Source organism: Arvicola amphibius, chromosome 3 (assembly GCF_903992535.2).
Source record: "Arvicola amphibius chromosome 3, mArvAmp1.2, whole genome shotgun sequence".
Classification (NCBI taxonomy): Eukaryota; Metazoa; Chordata; class Mammalia; order Rodentia; family Cricetidae; genus Arvicola; species Arvicola amphibius.
In genome coordinates, this window is record NC_052049.1 from 58029346 (window position 1) to 58047219 (window position 17874).

The window sequence follows — 17874 nt, forward strand, 5'->3', positions numbered from 1 at the left end:
GCTTGAATGAGACAATAAGAAAACCTGAACATTAGAACGTGCTTAATAAAAAGCCACACTGCTTAAATTTCTGCATGAGAATCAGATTTTTGAGTACATGGAGTTCATGTTCTGAAAAAGAGTTCAAATAATTTTCAGTGCTTTCTGAAACAAACAAACAAAACCAAAAGAGTGTAGGAGAGCATGACCCAGAAACGCTGGCAACAGAGCAGTGGAGTCTCCTGAAGTGTAAAGTGATTTTGACTTTCTATGTTGAAAGTAGTGTTAGGATACAGCCACCCTGGTGTTGAAAACCTTCCTTTTAAAATATGTTTATTGATTCATCTACGACTAAAACTAGTAGAACCCACTTTTGTATAAACTAGATGCCACAGGTAGTATCCACATATCCCCTCCACTTATTTCCCAACTCTTCTCTCTTCTCCTTATCAGGGAAGCAGGACTGAGTTTTCGCTTGCTCCGCCTTGCCGCCTCTGACTCTGCTCCGTTTTCTTTCTGCCATCTGTCCAGATGACGGTCTTAGATACAGGCCATCCAATCTAGAGTGAACAAAGACAAAAGAAACAGTACTGTCCCCGAGGTGGACAACTGTCGCTTGTTTACTTTAAATAACTGTAGCCTAGGATGTTAGGATACTTGACAAATAGGATGCCGCCTATCATCTCTGGATACTTGACAAATAAACAGCAAAACAAGACCCTCGACAGAAAACATATCTGGCCTAACAGTGGGTATTCAAACTACCTTTGGTAGCCGAAGATGGAGATGCTGGAGATGACAGTTGAATAACTGGATTTCATAAGACACATCTAAAACACATTGATTCTGAAATGATTTCTATAACTATCATCTCAGATAGCCCAAGAAGATGTTAAAGAAGTCAATTCTCCATAGTGTTCAGTACTGAAGTGGCACAGGTTTCTGTGGCAGTTTGGGACTGTCTAAGCACGTCGCTGGACTGCTGCAGTCTGCATTTTAAAGACTTGCAGACTTTCTTTCTGAAAAACTTTTGATCATTTCTTTGAAAGTTCTGTCTTTAACTGGCCAAGCTTATCAACAACGAGACGTGAAATGAGCACCATCTAGTTAGACACTTGCCATGCCATGGAACAAAAGCGGCCTAGCTTTTTAAGTAAATATGTAAAATATGTGTGTCTAAATGGATAACCTATACAAGTAAACATCTTAAAAATTATTATTGAGGGTTATTATGTTAGATATTTTACTAAAGTTATAGAACTTTTTCTTGTTTCTTCATAAAACAGAGGGAAGTAGACCTGAGTGGCTGCCTGTTAATTTTTAATTCTCCTCATCTAGTGGGACCTCCAATAATTATGCCTTCCTTTCCAGGGGATGTACTTAACCCCTCCAGCCAGTTACTACCCCAAGGGTAGAAACAGAGATCACAAGTCATCCAGAAGCACGCGGGGAGTCATGTGACTCCTTCAGAGTAGCCATTCTGCAATTTTATTCTCTAGTACTGAGGATGTATATGTATGGGCAGAAAGCTACATCTTCGGTGCTGTGTCTGAGGAATGCTAATGAGAATGAAGTCACCCCAGAACAAGCAGGCAAATAATAGTTCATGTAGCGTCCCTTTAGTTCTTAAGCAAAATTTATTAGGGTTTTTTTTTTTTTTTGAAATTTACAATCAAAAGAATTATAAGTAATAGTTGTTTTTTTTTTTTTTTTATTTTACACACAGGTAGTCTTATGCTTCTCTAAACACAGTGATGGTGTGTCTTTTCCAAGGCGTCAGTCCCTGTGATTCCAGATCCATGGTCATAAGGTTGCTGAGAGTAGCTTATAAAATACAAGGGCCACTTATTCAAGGATGATGCAGGACAATGACTCCAAATTTTTCATGAAGAGGACAAATGTCCCACAAACGATAAACAGTGGTTGTTGCCCAGCAGATACTAACACATATTATTTGTTCAGATAATATGGGAAATATTTGCTTTGCTTAACTGTGGTATGTGAGAACATTTACCTTTCGAAGTTCTAACTGCTTGCAGTGGCTATGAATTTTGACATGACTGCTGTCTAAAGAATCAATATCACTTAATATTGATTGAAGGGAGCTGTAGAAAATAATCCCTGGATCTTGCCCACCAGCATGTAAATCAGACCTTCCTGATGGCTGCTTTCACAGCCCATACTGGGGCTCTTTCCTCTCTAGCCTTCCACTGTGTTTTGATAACCCTGCTAGAAAGAGGTTTCTGCCTGGAAGGTACAGATAAGGCAATCATAGGAAAACAGTTTGTTTGATGTCTAGGACATTTCATGAAATCCCGTAGTTTGGTTAACAGCTCAGGGACTCCTAGTTTATCTCCTGTGACACTGAAGTGAAACAAGAATTCTCTTTAAATACATTTCAAAACTTATTCTCAAATGAATATATGGAAATCAAGTAGTACAGTTGAGAGACAGGGTACAATTCTTAGTTACAAAGTGAGCTGTCTTCATGAATTCTAGTCTTTGAATAATTGCATGAGTTTGGTGTGCCTACATCTAAAAATTATACATCCTTCCTTTAGTGGTGACTATTAGATGTTTGAGTGTTCTGGATATTGATTGACATTCTTTTGCAGTTTTTGAATCTTTTTTTTTTCTTTTTTTTTTTTAAAGCAGAAAGTAACCTGTAGAATTGAAATCAAAAGGTATGATTCAAGCGAGCTGGGTGATAGCTCAGTCTGTTAAGCTTGCGGCACTGGCGCAAGCGAGGTCCCGAGTTCGAACCCCGGGCTGTGGTGTGATTCTGTCACAGAGCTGTTCTGTGTCCCGTGTGTGTTGCGTGTGTCTGTGTGTGTGCGGTTTCCCACTCTGTCTTGTGGGAAAAAAGTATGATTCAAGAGCTCAACATTTATGGGAACATTATTTTTAAGGTTATATATTTGTTTTATTTTTAGATATTTTCTTAACATCAGTCTTTTTTGTATTTTTCATTTTGTATTTGTGATATTCATGATTATGAGCATATTGTTTATTGATGATCATTAACATAAGAGGAATGCATGATTTTTAATTTATAAATCTCTAAAACATTTTTGAGATTATAACTACATGATTTTCCCCTTTCACTACTTTAAACTCTTACATATTCCCCATCTTTCTTTAACTATTATACATCTCTATCTATCTATCTATCTATCTATCTATCTATCTATCTATCTATCTATCTATCTATCTTCTATCTATCATATAGTTCTAAATATATAAATATAACCTATATAGTCTATATAATCATACTTGTATATATGTATGTATTTTAGGGTTGACAAGTTTACCCCAGCTCTAGGTCAAAGGTTGAATTTAGTATCTTTTCAAAATTATTCTTAAGTATATCTGTATTCCCTACCATCTAACTATATTGCTTTTATTCATTAAAAATATTCTATGTTTTCTTTTGGGAAAATTTAGTGTTTTGAAATTGCAATTAAATATCCAAATACAGCATCTCATTACTAATTTTAAAGTTTTAAAAACAATAATATATTGTGTCATATAATTTGGAAAGTTCAACATATTGTACATAATATTCATGTACTGGCCTTCCTTCATCAGATTATTTAACAGAATGACAGGTAAGAAATTTGGGATTATAAATACAGGCACAAGGAGACTGAGTGGGAAGACATTATTGGTAAAATGAGACAATTTTAGAAACAAAGGACAAATAGAAGGGTGGTAATTTAGCCAGCATGGTGGCAAATACCTTAAAGTCCAGCACTCCTAAGGCAGAGTGAGTTCCAGAAGAAGAAGAGTAGTAACTGTCTTAGCAAATCCTAGGAAGTCAAGACAATCAAGAAAACAAGGAAACAATCTACTCTTTATCCAGAGACCTCGTGGACAGCACTAGATAGCTACTGCATGGGGCGGAAATGGAGGTGCAGATGAGAACGGAAAGGCAAGAGCGAACTCTGATGGCCTGTGTGGAAGATTCCTGATGCTTTCACCCATGGTTTGCTTCATCTCCTGTGTAAACAGGAAGAAGGCAGTGTGTAAACAGGAAGCCTCCTGCTGGGCTTCCATACCATCAAAGAGAAGATTAAGTGTACTTGGGGAAACTGTCTAGTTCTCCCAGGAAGAGACTGAATGCCCCTGACTGATTAAATAGGCAAACAAGGAAAAGCACCCCTGCCCCACAACACACACAAACACACACACACACACACACACACACCCCACTTACCTGCCTTCACTAATAGAGATTTTCTGATTTCTTATGATCAGTCATAGATTTTGAAAAATAATCATCAAGCATGTCAGGAAATCTCTAACAAAAAAGATACAAACTCAAATCTATACTGAGCTGAAAACTGGAGAAAGCAGTAGTTAATGGGTAATGAGGAGAACAAAACAACTGAAAGCTAGTTATTGTTAAAAACCCATATATGAGAATGTACAGTGTTATCATAAGAGAAAACAAGAGTGTAAACAAAACACAACAAACATTTTTACGTAAGAGTTCTTGGAAATTCAAAACTGTAAAAGAATACAAGTGTACTGTTTAGCAGGAGGGTTTGGAAGGCTGAATGTTTCAGAAAACATAGGAAAAAGAATCCATTATTAAGAAATGAAAGGGAGAAAAGATAACATTACACATAGGAAGTGGAGGGTCAAAGGGGTGTCGAGGAACAAAACAACACTATATGAGAAGCGGTTGTCAGAGGAATAATTCACTGATGCCCTCAGCCCTGAGAACTGTGTTTCCACATTAAGAATGCCCACAATGTTACTTGCATGAAGTAAGGCAGCCTTAGACCCAAGTACACTATTTTAAAATTTGAGAACATTAGGGGAAAAAAATAAGATAAAAATTACTTTGAAATTTTTTCTGCAGAGGAAATTGATTCTAATTTAGAAATTTATGTTCAGCAAACTGTCACTCATATTCCAGAGTATATTGAGGACATCTTTTGAAATGTAGTCTTAAAATTGTAATACCCTTTTTCTCTTTTTCAGGAAATAAGCAACTAACTAGATCCAAGATCTAAGAAGGTAACTGTTTACTTGGGGGCTTCACCCCAACCCCCTGGCATCCATTTTGGAATATTGGGCAGAAAACTCCATTTCAAGCTACCTCCCCTGGGAGTTGCTTCAATCCAGACTCCACCTCCAAGAAAGCCTGCCAAATGGTGACCACTCCTCAGGGAAGATCAAGACCACTCCCACAGGCTATTTAAACTGCACCCCAGAGAATGAACATGTGGTCTTTCTTGTTCCCCCCTCCATGTTTTCCTGGGGCGGGGTCACCTGGGAGCTTTGGCATCCATTAAACCTGGGCATCTTTTAATTTGGTTTGATTTGGTATAATTTGGATTATTGTGTTGGTGGAGAGGCTTACCAGACCAGAAGATACTTAACAGTAACCTGATGTAAGACAACACAAAGAGAAATCCTCAAGAAAATTAAAAGGTATAGCCATTTTCTATTGAAGTACATGAGTAGGCTCATCAAGAAACCACTTTTAAAAATTGTGTTTGAATGTCTATAATGTTTAATTCGTTTAGTGAGATTAATCAATGGATGTGGAATGGCTTGATCATTAATAGTGTATTAGAAAAAAACACAAAAATTAGGTGATATTACCAATGGGGAGAAACACATGAGCAGAGGAGGGAAGATACCATTCAAATACAATAGACCACCACTGAAACATGACAACGAGTGTCGGGCCTCAGGAGGCCCAGTGTAACTTCCTGAGCCTAACGAGTGACTCAACACAGCCTGATCTAGGCCCACCTCTGCCCAGCCACTGCTGAAATGGCAGGATATTATTGTCCCTTATTCCTCACTCCACCTCACCTGATCCCAAGACTTCTGCTCACTACCTCAGCCCTATATAAATTCCTGCCCTGATGCAATAAAGTGAGATCCTGCTTTAACAGACTCCCAGCTCAGTGTGTGTTTCTCCTTGGTGGTCAGGGGGAGGTCTGGGTTAATCAACACTCACCATCCCGCTCAGCCCCAGGGAGAGATTGGCAGGACTGAACCGGCTCTGCCTATCTGCTGGAGAATCTGGTAAATGAGTCAAGAAAAATTATGATATAATTTGGGAGAAGAGGAGTGTGGGAGATAGGGAGTATGAATGAGTGTGAGCTGAGTTGGCTTCACAGTGTAAAATTAGGTGTCTAAAACTCCAAAGTCAGGAGAACACAGTAGAAGGGAATCAATAGACTTCAATAGGAAAAAAAAATCACCTTTAAAGAATTTGCAGAATCTGGGAATGGTGACACATTGCAGGCCAGAGTCGTGCTTTTTTCTAAAGATAGTTCTAACCTAGGTGGGTTCAACTTTTGACACTGTAGTACAACACAATGGAGCTACAAAAAGTATTTTCAAAAAAGTATGCAATGATTTAAGGTTATAACTTTGTGTTGGTGAGCTCATTATTATTTTCCTTTGTAGCTTTCATATCTTTAACATCGTTAAAAATGTAATAAATGGCCTAAATATTTTGTATAATTCATAACTATTGGAATATAATTTTCTGGATTACACCACTATCCCATGCCTTAAGATGAAGTTAGTACTACTGCGTAAATATGTGTATGTGTTTGCACATATACACAGATTTGTATCCTGTTTCTTTTATTGAAGTAATGCCTCAGTGAACAGTCTGCATTGAGTCACTTTATCCATAAATCTTTGTACATATTTACATGCACAATTATCCATATTTCCTATCCTATCATTAGAAATTATGTTCTATAGAAAGGGAAAGAACAAGCTCTTCCAAGACTATAGCAAGCGCATTATAAGACAGACATGTTCTGCCCTATTGACTCATTATCACACAGTGCACATGTTCCTTTCTCTAACAATCCTTCTGGAACTATCTACCAGAGCATGAAGTGAACTATCTCACTATCTGCTCCCTAAGCGCTTCGTGAAACTTCTAGCATTTGTGAGAAGCAATTTTACTTTTCTTGCCTTTCATTTATTTTGCTGTTGACATAGATACCACCCTAGTTCAATATCCTGAAGACAAACTGCTATATTTTTCAAAAAACGTTTTTCTAAGTGCAAAACTATCTGTCATGTGACTTTCCTGGAGAGATGTGAACAAATGTCTGTTTCCCCAGATAAAGCACCACCAACAGACCAAAGAAATGATGACACACATATCTAGCCTGGTGAACCAATCAGTTTGCTGAAGTTACTCACAGGAACACCAGTGACTCAGAGGCAACTGAATCCCTGAGCACCCCAGCTTGGGTTATCACTCAAGAAAGCTGAGTCTCTGGATCTCCTTGCAGAAACTGCAGACAACAGGGCTGATGGTTGTGTCTTCTCTCCCCCGAAATTCTCTACTGCTTTTATAACTCCTGGGAGGAGCCTTGTACTTCAGACTTCAGGAACTTCCTTTGAAAGTTTTCTATACTTCCTGTTCCTGGTATGATTCCTTTGCTGCATGAATCTTATAACCTTCCTTTTCTGCTCCAGGAGGGGAGGTTTCACTTTGGAGGAGCGTGGCACGACAGAGGGTTTGTTGGTGTTATGGGTTGTCCTAAGATAACAATGCTCATAAAGCTGTTCTCAAAGCAAGCTCCAAGCACCTGTCACCTTCACTCACAAGCGCTTTCAGGCCAGCGTTTGTTGTCATTGCTTTGAAATACAGGGCGAGTTATCTGTCAAATAATAATTGATAAAAATATTGGAGTAGCCCGGCAGTGGTGGCGCACGCCTTTAATCCCAGCACTTGGGAGGTAGAGGCAGAGGCAGGCAGATCTCTGAGTTCAAGGCCAGCCTGGTCTACAAGAGCTAGTTCCAGGACAGGCTCTAGAAACTACAGGGAAACCCTGTCTCGAAAAAACCAAAAAAAAAAAAAAAAAAAAAAAAAAAAAAAAAAATTGAATTGGAGTAAAGGAAGTTAAAATCTATAAATTTAGTGAAGAAACTGCCTCTTTACATCCGTGGGAAACACAGCTCTACCATTCAGTTCTTTCGAGATTTAAGAAACATTGCTTAACATTAGAAACAATTTATTTTTATTTTACAATAACAAATATAGTAGAGGAAATAACAGTTTAATAAATAGATATCTAAAGAGAACACTCTCAGACACATGCTGAGATGTGGGATATCTTTCTCTATGTGTTGCCCTTATTGGTCAATGAATAAAACTGCTTTGCCCTATGGCAGGGCACAATATAGCCAGGTAGGAAGAGATATATAGAGAGAGTAGGTAAAGTCAAGGAGATGTCATGTAGCTTCTGAAAGAAATAGATGCCATGTAACTGTCCAAGAAGCAAGAGGTAACAAACCATGAGCCTCATGGTAAAATATAAAATAATAGAAATGGATTGATTTAAGATGCAAGAGTTAGTTAACAAGAAGCCTGAGTTAACAGGTCAAACAGTGTTGCAATTAATATAGTTTCTGTGTGATTATTTGAGTCTGGGCAGCAGGAAAACCAAAGTACAGTCTCCAACTACAATGCTCTAAAAGTGCTGAATTCTTAATTCCTTTAGAACAGTATAAAGGTAGGAAAGGTTATTTTGGAAAAGTTTGTTGTAAGTAGGTTATGTTTAATAGGGAGAGGAGTATTACCATGACAAAGGGAACACAGACAGTTGGGAAATGCACCGCTTATCAGCTTAATGTAGCAATAGTGTTGTCTAGCACAAATCATCGATTCAGTTATTGACATCGCACATTCTGTAACTCAGCAATGAAGTGTGATAAGAGCTTTCAGAAAATCTATGCGTTTGGATAATAAACTGAAATATCGACTCATAAATAGCAGCTAGTTTCAGGATAACTTGCCTCTCTCTGAAGCAATTCCTATGAAGGACTATGCTTGTATTTGTTGGTATTTTATAATTCAGAGCTTGAACAGAAAATTTCCTCCTTCCTTTATCTAGCTAAACATGTGCTCATTTGTTTACATTTGACCATGAGCAGAAAAATAATGTTGCTATCATGTCTTAAATATAAAAACTGTCCTCAATTTAAGTTTTGCCTTTGGAGAAAATGTTACATGATTATATGTTTGATTCCTTAAGAATTAATGAACTGATATTTAGATCTTTATATTTTTTGTACCTATAGGTATCCAACTGTTTAGATATTCAGAAAAGACATTTCTAATTTAACAGAGCCTAAGCATCCCGTTTCCTGCCTTGGGATCTGTGCTTTCTAAGCTTACCATTTAGCATTGGCCTTTGAATTGCTGTAGGCAAGCAGAAAAGAATCTCCTTCTTTACATTTCCATAGTATAGCTTTTGCTGAAAAGAAAATCAATAGATGAGTAAAAAGAATTCCTAAGAACCTTTGTGGTCACATAATTTAGAGATGCTATTTTTTTGTAAACCATGAAATAAAAGAAACAAGAAGACCATTAAACCCTCAGCTCTAACATTTAAAATATTTTCATTATGAACAAGGAAAAGAAAACAAACCAATCCCCTAATGCAGTGGTTCTCAGTCGTTCTAATGCTGCAACCCCTTAATATAGTTCCTCATGCTGTGGTGACCCCAGTCATAAATTTATTTTGCTGTTACTTCATAGCTGTATTTTTGCTACTATTACAATTTGTAATATAGATGTCTGGTATGCAGATAGTCTTAGGTGACCAATGTGAAAGGGTCATTCAACCCCCCAAGAAGTCACAACCCATGGGTTGAGAGATGCTGTCCTAAGTCATAGACTGTGAACCACAGAGTTTCAAACATGCCTCTAAGCAAGGATGGCAGAGTCATGTACATTGTCTCACAAGGACAGTTGTGATTAGGACAATCAAATAAGCCTAAACTCCCTCTATAAAGCAAAATTAGGTTCACATCATAGCAAAATCCTGTGCCAACTAGGAGCTGAGAATAGAAAGATTTCTTAATACACTCAACAAGGGAGTGAGAAAATCACAATTGGATCCTGAAGCAATATGAACAGGAAAAGAGGTTGCTGGGGCTTACAGTGAGGGAAATTTGCTGATATTCCTCCACAAAAAAGTGTTCATTCCCTTGAGCTAACATTATGTTTTTAGAAATTTATGCATTAGAAAACAGATCCAGCACTCATGATGTGAAGGAGGTCAAGGTTTATCTTTAGCTATATAGTAATTTTGAGGACAATCAGGACTACCTTGTCTCACGAAACAAAATAGTTTAAAAAGAAAACTTATTCAGGTATATCCAAAAATGAAGGAATAGTGATAACTCCACTGTTCATTTTGCAAATAAAATCATATACTAGGAAACATTTTACATACAGTTTCAATAGATGACTACCATAATATATTGCTATAAAGTAAGATAGGATAAATCTCTAGAGAAAAATTCATAGAATAAGTGCCTTGCTCAACATTTATAGGGAATGTAGTAAATGGTAATTAACATAGGACCCACAACCAGACAAAATGCAGGAAAGTGGACATAAGGGAGCACCCGGTCCTAAAAAGGATGTCTTTGTTTAACACTTTTTGCTTGAGTCAGAGGAGACAGAAAGATTTTAAGATCCACACGTGAGGAATGACTCCAAGGAAAAGCATCTTCCAGACACAAGAGAATAGAAACCCATATGGGGTCATAGAAACTGTGACGACGCACACAAGACCCACAGGTTCAAACAAGACAAAACCCAATGCTGAGAAGGGAAAGTAGACACGACGTCCCACCCCTAACCAGGAAGCTGATGCAATCGATTCTTGCTGGAACAGGGAAAACAGTTTGCTTCAATGGAGTCTCACCAGTTAAATCAACCTCTTCCCAGGACAGGCCCCATATTTGCGAGCAGCGGGTTCACATAAAAGGGATAACACAAAATAGAATCACCCCTCTTTTATCTTTCTATGAGCTGTTTGCTGCAGCTGCGGCTTCTTCCTTTTCCTTCTCTTCTTCTTGTCTCGTAGGCTCTTTTTTTTTTTGTTGTTGTTGTTTTTTTTTTCCCCTCATGGTTTATTTTTTTTATATTTAAAAATTTCCATCTCCTTCCCTCCTCCTCCCCGTTCCCTCCCCTCCTCCTCCCCCTTCCCTCCCCTCCTTCTCCCCCTTCCCTCCCTTCCCCTCCACCTCTTTGTTTTGATTTATGGCTTTTGTCTTCTTTGTTTTTATTTGGAGAGGTGGGGCAAGAACATGAAGTAAGGGATGTGGAAGTTCTGGGAGGAGTCGTTGGAGGGGAAAATCATGTTCAAAATATATTGTATGGAAAAATGGAAAAGAAAAACTTATCATTCTTATTTCTATTGCTTTTTGATAAATAAAAATAATATACAAGGAAATAGTTTGAATATCATATCAAAAAATGACTAGTTTAATAAATTTTTCTAAAGCGAAATATAGTAAATGTATCATAGAGAAAATCTGTGGTATATTCCATCAGTATTATCAAATAGGAAGAGCAGATAAAAGTGCAGGTGTATCTTTTATGGGAGTTTTGGCTCCTTTTTTTTCTCCTCTTATTTTTAAAGGTTTATGTGATATTTTTAGAAGACTGACTATAAAGAGAGTTACAGAATTTGTCTTGGGAAAGGAGGTTTGATTTGAACCGGGATGGTTTATTTACATGTGCCTTTTAGTTTGTTATTGTTATTTACTAGGAAAATAATAATCATTTTTTTTAAATATTGTTATACTCTGCCAGGTTAAGACTTAAAAGAACAAATTGCAAGCATGGTTTTGTGATCTCGTGTTGCCACTGACAGCTGAACTCCAACCTGCTGCAGATAACATTAAATATCCAATGGCAGGCTTCAGAGATGAATGGTAGCTAGGAAACAAAAGGCATGAGGAACACATTTTAGGACACGGGTACCCTTGGGTTCGTATTATTCTTCGCTGTGTGAGCACTAGTAACGAGGAGGAGTTGTTCTTTGCAGACTATGCTCATTAACCTACTTGATCTTCATGCCTGTCCTGGACATTATATGTTGTCATCCCCCTTGTATTGTAGAGAAAATAGAACTGAGAGAAACACACAAAGAGAGAACAACTTGTCTAAGACCAAAGAGGTATTAAATAGCTGCCCATAATTCCAATGGCCACAAGCACTGCTCTTGGCAAAGCACAGGGATTCCAGTTTTCCATAGGCCAAGTCTTGCCCTTTACAACCCAATACCTCCAAAAACAACGACAAAAACCTCTCTGGCAAACTCAAAAGGGGAGGCCTATATTGGCTGACTATTCAAATCTGCAAATCTATTCAAAGACTGTGTAGAACTATTAAAGCTATTTGCTGCCTAGCAGTATTGCAATGCTAGAAAAACAAAGGAATGGATGGAAGAAATGCTAGACAAATTTCAACTGTAGGGCAGTGGCTTATCAATTATGGTATCAGAAATACAATGCCAAAATATGGATATATGGAATATTCTCAAAATGTTGACAAACTTGAAATTTTACAGCAAAAGTATCACTTCCATGAGTGGTGAATAATCAAATAAAACACAAGAAGCATATTTAACTAAAGATATTAGAAACTTGAGAAGGAGTGGACAGATAACAGCCTTACCATAGGACTTAAACACAACTTATTCACTGCACATCACAGCTAAGGGATATTGGGAAGCAGTTTATGCGAGGCTTTATAAACTGGATGGGAGGGACGCATGAAAGAACCATTTAAAGCTCTGAAAAGCTCCCCCGTTTCAAATAAATTTTGGAAGAGAGCCCTGTTTCATCTGGATGCTTTATCACTTCAGGGTGTGACATTGCCACACTTTCTACAGCTATGCTAGAGAGTAAGTGATCAAAAGACTGCCTTTGTCCAAAACCACCCAGGTTAGTGTGCTTCCACATCTCTATCTACCTCCTCCAGAAGATCAGTAATGATAATGACACCAAAGCTAATAAAACAGTTAATAAGAGTGAATCAAGATAAAATATGATTTTTGTCATAGGTAGATTTACAAATCTGTATCTCACAAAATTAAAATGCAAATCTAGAAAATGTTTGGTGGTCTTGGGAGCTTGATGCGGAGTAACATGGATAGTGATAGAGTAAGCTAGTTGGTAAAACTGAAAAAGCTTTTATTATTGTGGCTCTAGTGCAGCCAGGGTCTGTGTTGATGTCCGTGGATCCTGATACCATTGAAGACCATGCCTATGACAGGGGTCTGGACCACCTCCTGGGACCATGTTGGCATCTGAGAACTATGCTGTTGCTGCAGCTATGACCATCTGAGTGGCCTATGCTGCCACCCAGGTAATGGTGACATCTGAGCCCAGGCTGCTGATATGGACCCTGTGTAGGATCATGGTTCTACCACAGCTAGAGTCTATGTTGATATCTGTGGCCCATGATGCTGCCAAAGGCCACATGGATGTCCATAGTCTAGACTGCAACCTGTGGCCTTGCTGATCTGAATGACTTACACTGCTATATGGTGATATGGTATTGCCTGGGGTGCTGCCAAGTACTGTGTTCTTGGTTCCATTACAGCTGTGGTCTGTATTGATGTTCACGGCTCATGTAACCACTTGGGGTCATAGAAACCATATGTGTTGAAATTCAAGGGCTGTGCTGAGCCACCCTTGGCTGGCTCTGGGATAACTCTACCTGTATTAGGAGAGCTGATCCCACCAGTCATAGGAGAGCTGGCCTTGATAGCATGGGTTTAAGAGAGATGGTTTCACCACTTATCTGGTATGTGTGTGTGAGGGGGCAGTCTCAGTGGCCAGGACTGACCAGCTCAGCTCCCACCCAGAACCACATTCTGGGCTTTGGGTTGACCCAGGCTAACATCTACCCTATCCACGACCTGCTGGAGTGAATGAAGGGCCTGGTCCTTTGTAATGATAGCTGTAGGATCCCCATATCTCAGAGCAGGATATCAGAGGGGAGTTTTGGTGAGGCGTCACTGATGATGGTGTGATGGAGGCCAAAGGCCTTGAAACAGACCAATGGACTCAATATTCAATGCTGTGATTATTTGTGTGGGGGCTGATTGGACAAAAGTATATATTGTATGACACACCTTAGCTTCCAAGGCTGTGAGTGTTGGAGGTGTAGGAAAGTTGGAAGAGGGGGGTGGTGTTATGGTTTGTTTTGTTTTTAATTAATTTGTGGGACCTTATTTTGGGATATGCTGCTGGGATGAGGGGGAGGTATGGAGAGACTGAAGGATGAGTGGGAATGGGGTGCATGAAATGAAATTCCCAAAGAATCAATGAAGAGTTATGTTATAAAAAGCTATATCATGTATCATGCTGAGAAGAAGGCAAGCACAGAAAACCATGGAGGAATAGATTGCTTGCCCATCCTTATACTCACTCTAGATTTTTGTTAGCAAATTAATTGTATCATTCCATCTATCTTGAACTCCACTTACTTTATATTTTTATTAATTGTTTCTAGAAGTCCTTCATACATTTAACATTAATTCTTTCTTTTTCATGTTCAAATCCTGTCAATGGTTTCTGCATCATCATTTCATTATGCAAAAGTTCATGATTTCTTAATATAATATTTTTCTCCTGAATTGTATATTTCACATGATTCTATCAGGTAAGCATTTCTGTGCCTATCATCGTTTCTAATACATGATGCCCAATATTTGAGACTGCCTGGCAGAGTGGTAATAGATTTCTTCTGTTTGTCAGTAGAGATGAAATACGAGCTACTTGGGCCTGGTAAGGAACTAGGTTGAGTGAATTTCTTTCTTTGGGTTCCTCGAAAGCTCAACTCTGGGACAAATGTTGAGAACAGATGGTTTGAAAATATTTCCACAACGTACCAGTGAGGGATTGGGAGGAGCAAGAGGCAGCAGGAGGGGCAGTGGGAGGGAATTTTAGAGAGGAGTGGGGAGAGGGAAATGTATATACACAGAGAGGGAGAGAAACAGAAACAGAGAAAGAGACAAAGAGACAGAGAGAGACAGAGACAGAGAGACAGAAGCAACTAAACAAGACATACTAAGAATGTGGGTATACTTAAGAACAGGAGATTTTTGAAATATTTGATAGAAATTTAGAATTCCACCCTGCCCAAAGCAGGGAATATAGGGAGTCATATATTTATATGAGGACTCCCATCTCTCACTTTTAGGGAGCTTCTCTGGGAATATCAAATAGCAGCTACTTCTGCTCTATTCTGTCTCAGTAAGCACCGCCCTACAACTCTAAGGGAAAGTTCTAAAATTGCTAATCAGTGGCGTGGTGTGGGTCTCTGAGCTAGTCTGTGCACACGCATGGGGGCGCTCTCTGCTGCTTTTATTTTGGAAACATGTTTGCTCTTACCACATCCCTGCCTTTCTCAGTTCTCTACCACGCACCTGTTTTGCTCCCAGTCTTCAGGCATATCTGTCTGTACTGCACCCCAGAAATGAATACAGCCTCAGTATTTCCCTAGAGCCTCATTAAGCCTCCATGCAAATACATTTCCCAGAAATTGCTCTACATGGCCTAACATTTGCCTTCTCACCAGTAACTGGAGCTACATTCAAGCAGAGAATGACAGTATACAGCAAAAATGAAATTTTACCATGTGGGTCTTTTCTCTTTCATGACCTCTGCCAACTGTTATTAGACTCATTCAACATGAGGAAAGAGATTTATGTACAAATGTTTTCCCCCCAGATTTCCTGAGCCACCCTTAGCAACTGGCTTTGTCAAACTTAGTCTTAAGTAGAGTCTTATAGTGACAGCATTTCTAAAATACAAAGACAATTAATAGCCCCTCTTGTGAATAAATTAATAAATAGTTATTTTCTCTTTGTCATCCATATTCTCCTCCAATTATTTACTGAAAAATGATTTTGGAAGGAGTACTTAAAAGGACTTAAGCTTTGGGCCAAGTGACATGCTGTCACAACCATTCAAGGACAGAAGAGAAAGGCTGGTAGTAGTTGACTATTGAAATGTTCTCTCTTCCACTGGATTGTTTTCAAGCTTGAGGCAAGCAGGCTCTTTCTTCCTTGTCACATTTCCTTCAGTTTTAGCATAGAAGTACTAGGTAGCCAACAACTTTAGGGAGGTCAACCCAGAGGAGAAGATAGTTGCTCTTGGTAGAACAGAAGAAGATGCTTGACAAAGGGACACTGTTGGCAGACTTGTCAGAGACTGACAGTAAATGAAATCAACCCATGTAGGGACTTTTCCAATTTGCTACATATAATGGTGCCAGGCTATGTGATAACTTGCTGCTTGGGTAGTATGGGTTCTCATTCTGATGTCTCTGGGATGCCTTCTGACTTGTGTGTACCTGGAGAAGTGGTTCTCAATCTGTGGGTTGTGATTCTTTTGGGGTTTCAAACGACTGTTTCCCTGGAATCTCATGTCAGATATCCTGCATATCAGATATTTACATTGAGTTTAATAACTAAAAAATTACAGTTATGGAGGAGCAATGAAAATAATGTATGTTGATGTTAACCAGAGCATGAGGAACTCTATTAAAGGGTCACAGCATTAGGAAGGTTGAGAACCACTTATTTTTAGGATAAAGTTTAGTACTTAATTTACAGTACATTTAACAAATGACAAGTGTAAGACACAACTTCTACAACTCCATAATTCATAATTTTCTTTGTATTTGGAGACAGAATAAAGTCATGAAGATTTTCACCGCTTTTCTTCTCCCATAGCTATATGAATGGGGAAATAGTAGGCTTTTAATTTCCAACTCATTTCTCTCCAGCTTAGATCCTGTGTCTTTGTTTTTGCATCTCTGTCTTTATCTGATACATGTATATGGCTACGTATGCTCACTTGCTTTAAGTTCTTTCTTCTCTCACAGGACATGTATTACATTTATGTTTAGCTTTGATTAGTGTTAGTAAAATGTTTCTAGTCTTCACATACAGCATATTTTGATCATATTCATTCCTCTTCTTTGACTCTCCCTCCTTCCCTTACTCCTTCCCTTCTTCCCTTCATCCATCCCTACTCAAATTCATGTTCTTTGTCTCTCAAAACAGCATAAAGCAAACCTATAGATCAAAACAAGAACAAACAAATGACAATAAGATAAAACTAAACATTCAAGTGTGTACGCGCATGCACATACACACACAAACCCATACACACACGTAAACACACACACACACACACACACACACACACACACACACACAAACACACACACACACCAAAAATCAAAACAAAACTATGGAGTCTGATTTGTGCTAACCAAACACTCCTGGGCTCGGTGCCTGCTCTTAATTATGATTTGTAAACCTAGTGACATTGCGTGGGAGAAAACTGATTTTTTTTCCTCTCCCAGAATGTGTCAGTTGTAAACGGCTTCTTGGTTAGGGGCGAGATTTGTGTCTGCTTCCTCCTCTTAGTGCTGGGATTTTATTTGGTTTGAACTTGACTTACGCATCGTCTTTGTGAGCTCTTATGTGCATCAGTCCTTCTCTGTCCGGAAGGCATGGTTTCTTTGGAGGCATGTTTTGTCTCTAGCTCTTACAGACAGGTTGCCTTCCCATTCACATAGATCCTTGAGCCTTGAAGGAAAGAGTTTGATAAAGATGTCTCATTTAGAGATGTCTGTTCCAAAGTCTCTCACTCTCTACTCATTATCCAGTTAAGGTCTCTGTGTTAATTACTACATATTGCAAGAAGAAGTTTTTTTGATGAGGGTTGAATGAGATGCTGATCTATGTGTAGCAATTTATGGATAGCAATACATCATCAGGAGTCATTTTAATTGTTATGATCATTTAGCACAATGATAGTAGCAGGTTTACCTCCCCCGGCCTATGACATACCTAATCATATGATTTTATCTGCTTCGATTTGGATTCCATCACAGAAAGTGAGCCATAAATCCAATCACAAGGTGGTCGATTTCTTCCCTAACATTTTTCTCATTATTGGTCTATCTTGTAGGCAGGTCACTATTGTAGGTCATGGGTTTTGCCGATGAGTGATATTAGTGATTACTTTTCTACTGTGGTCACATGCACTGTTCCTTCCATCACCACA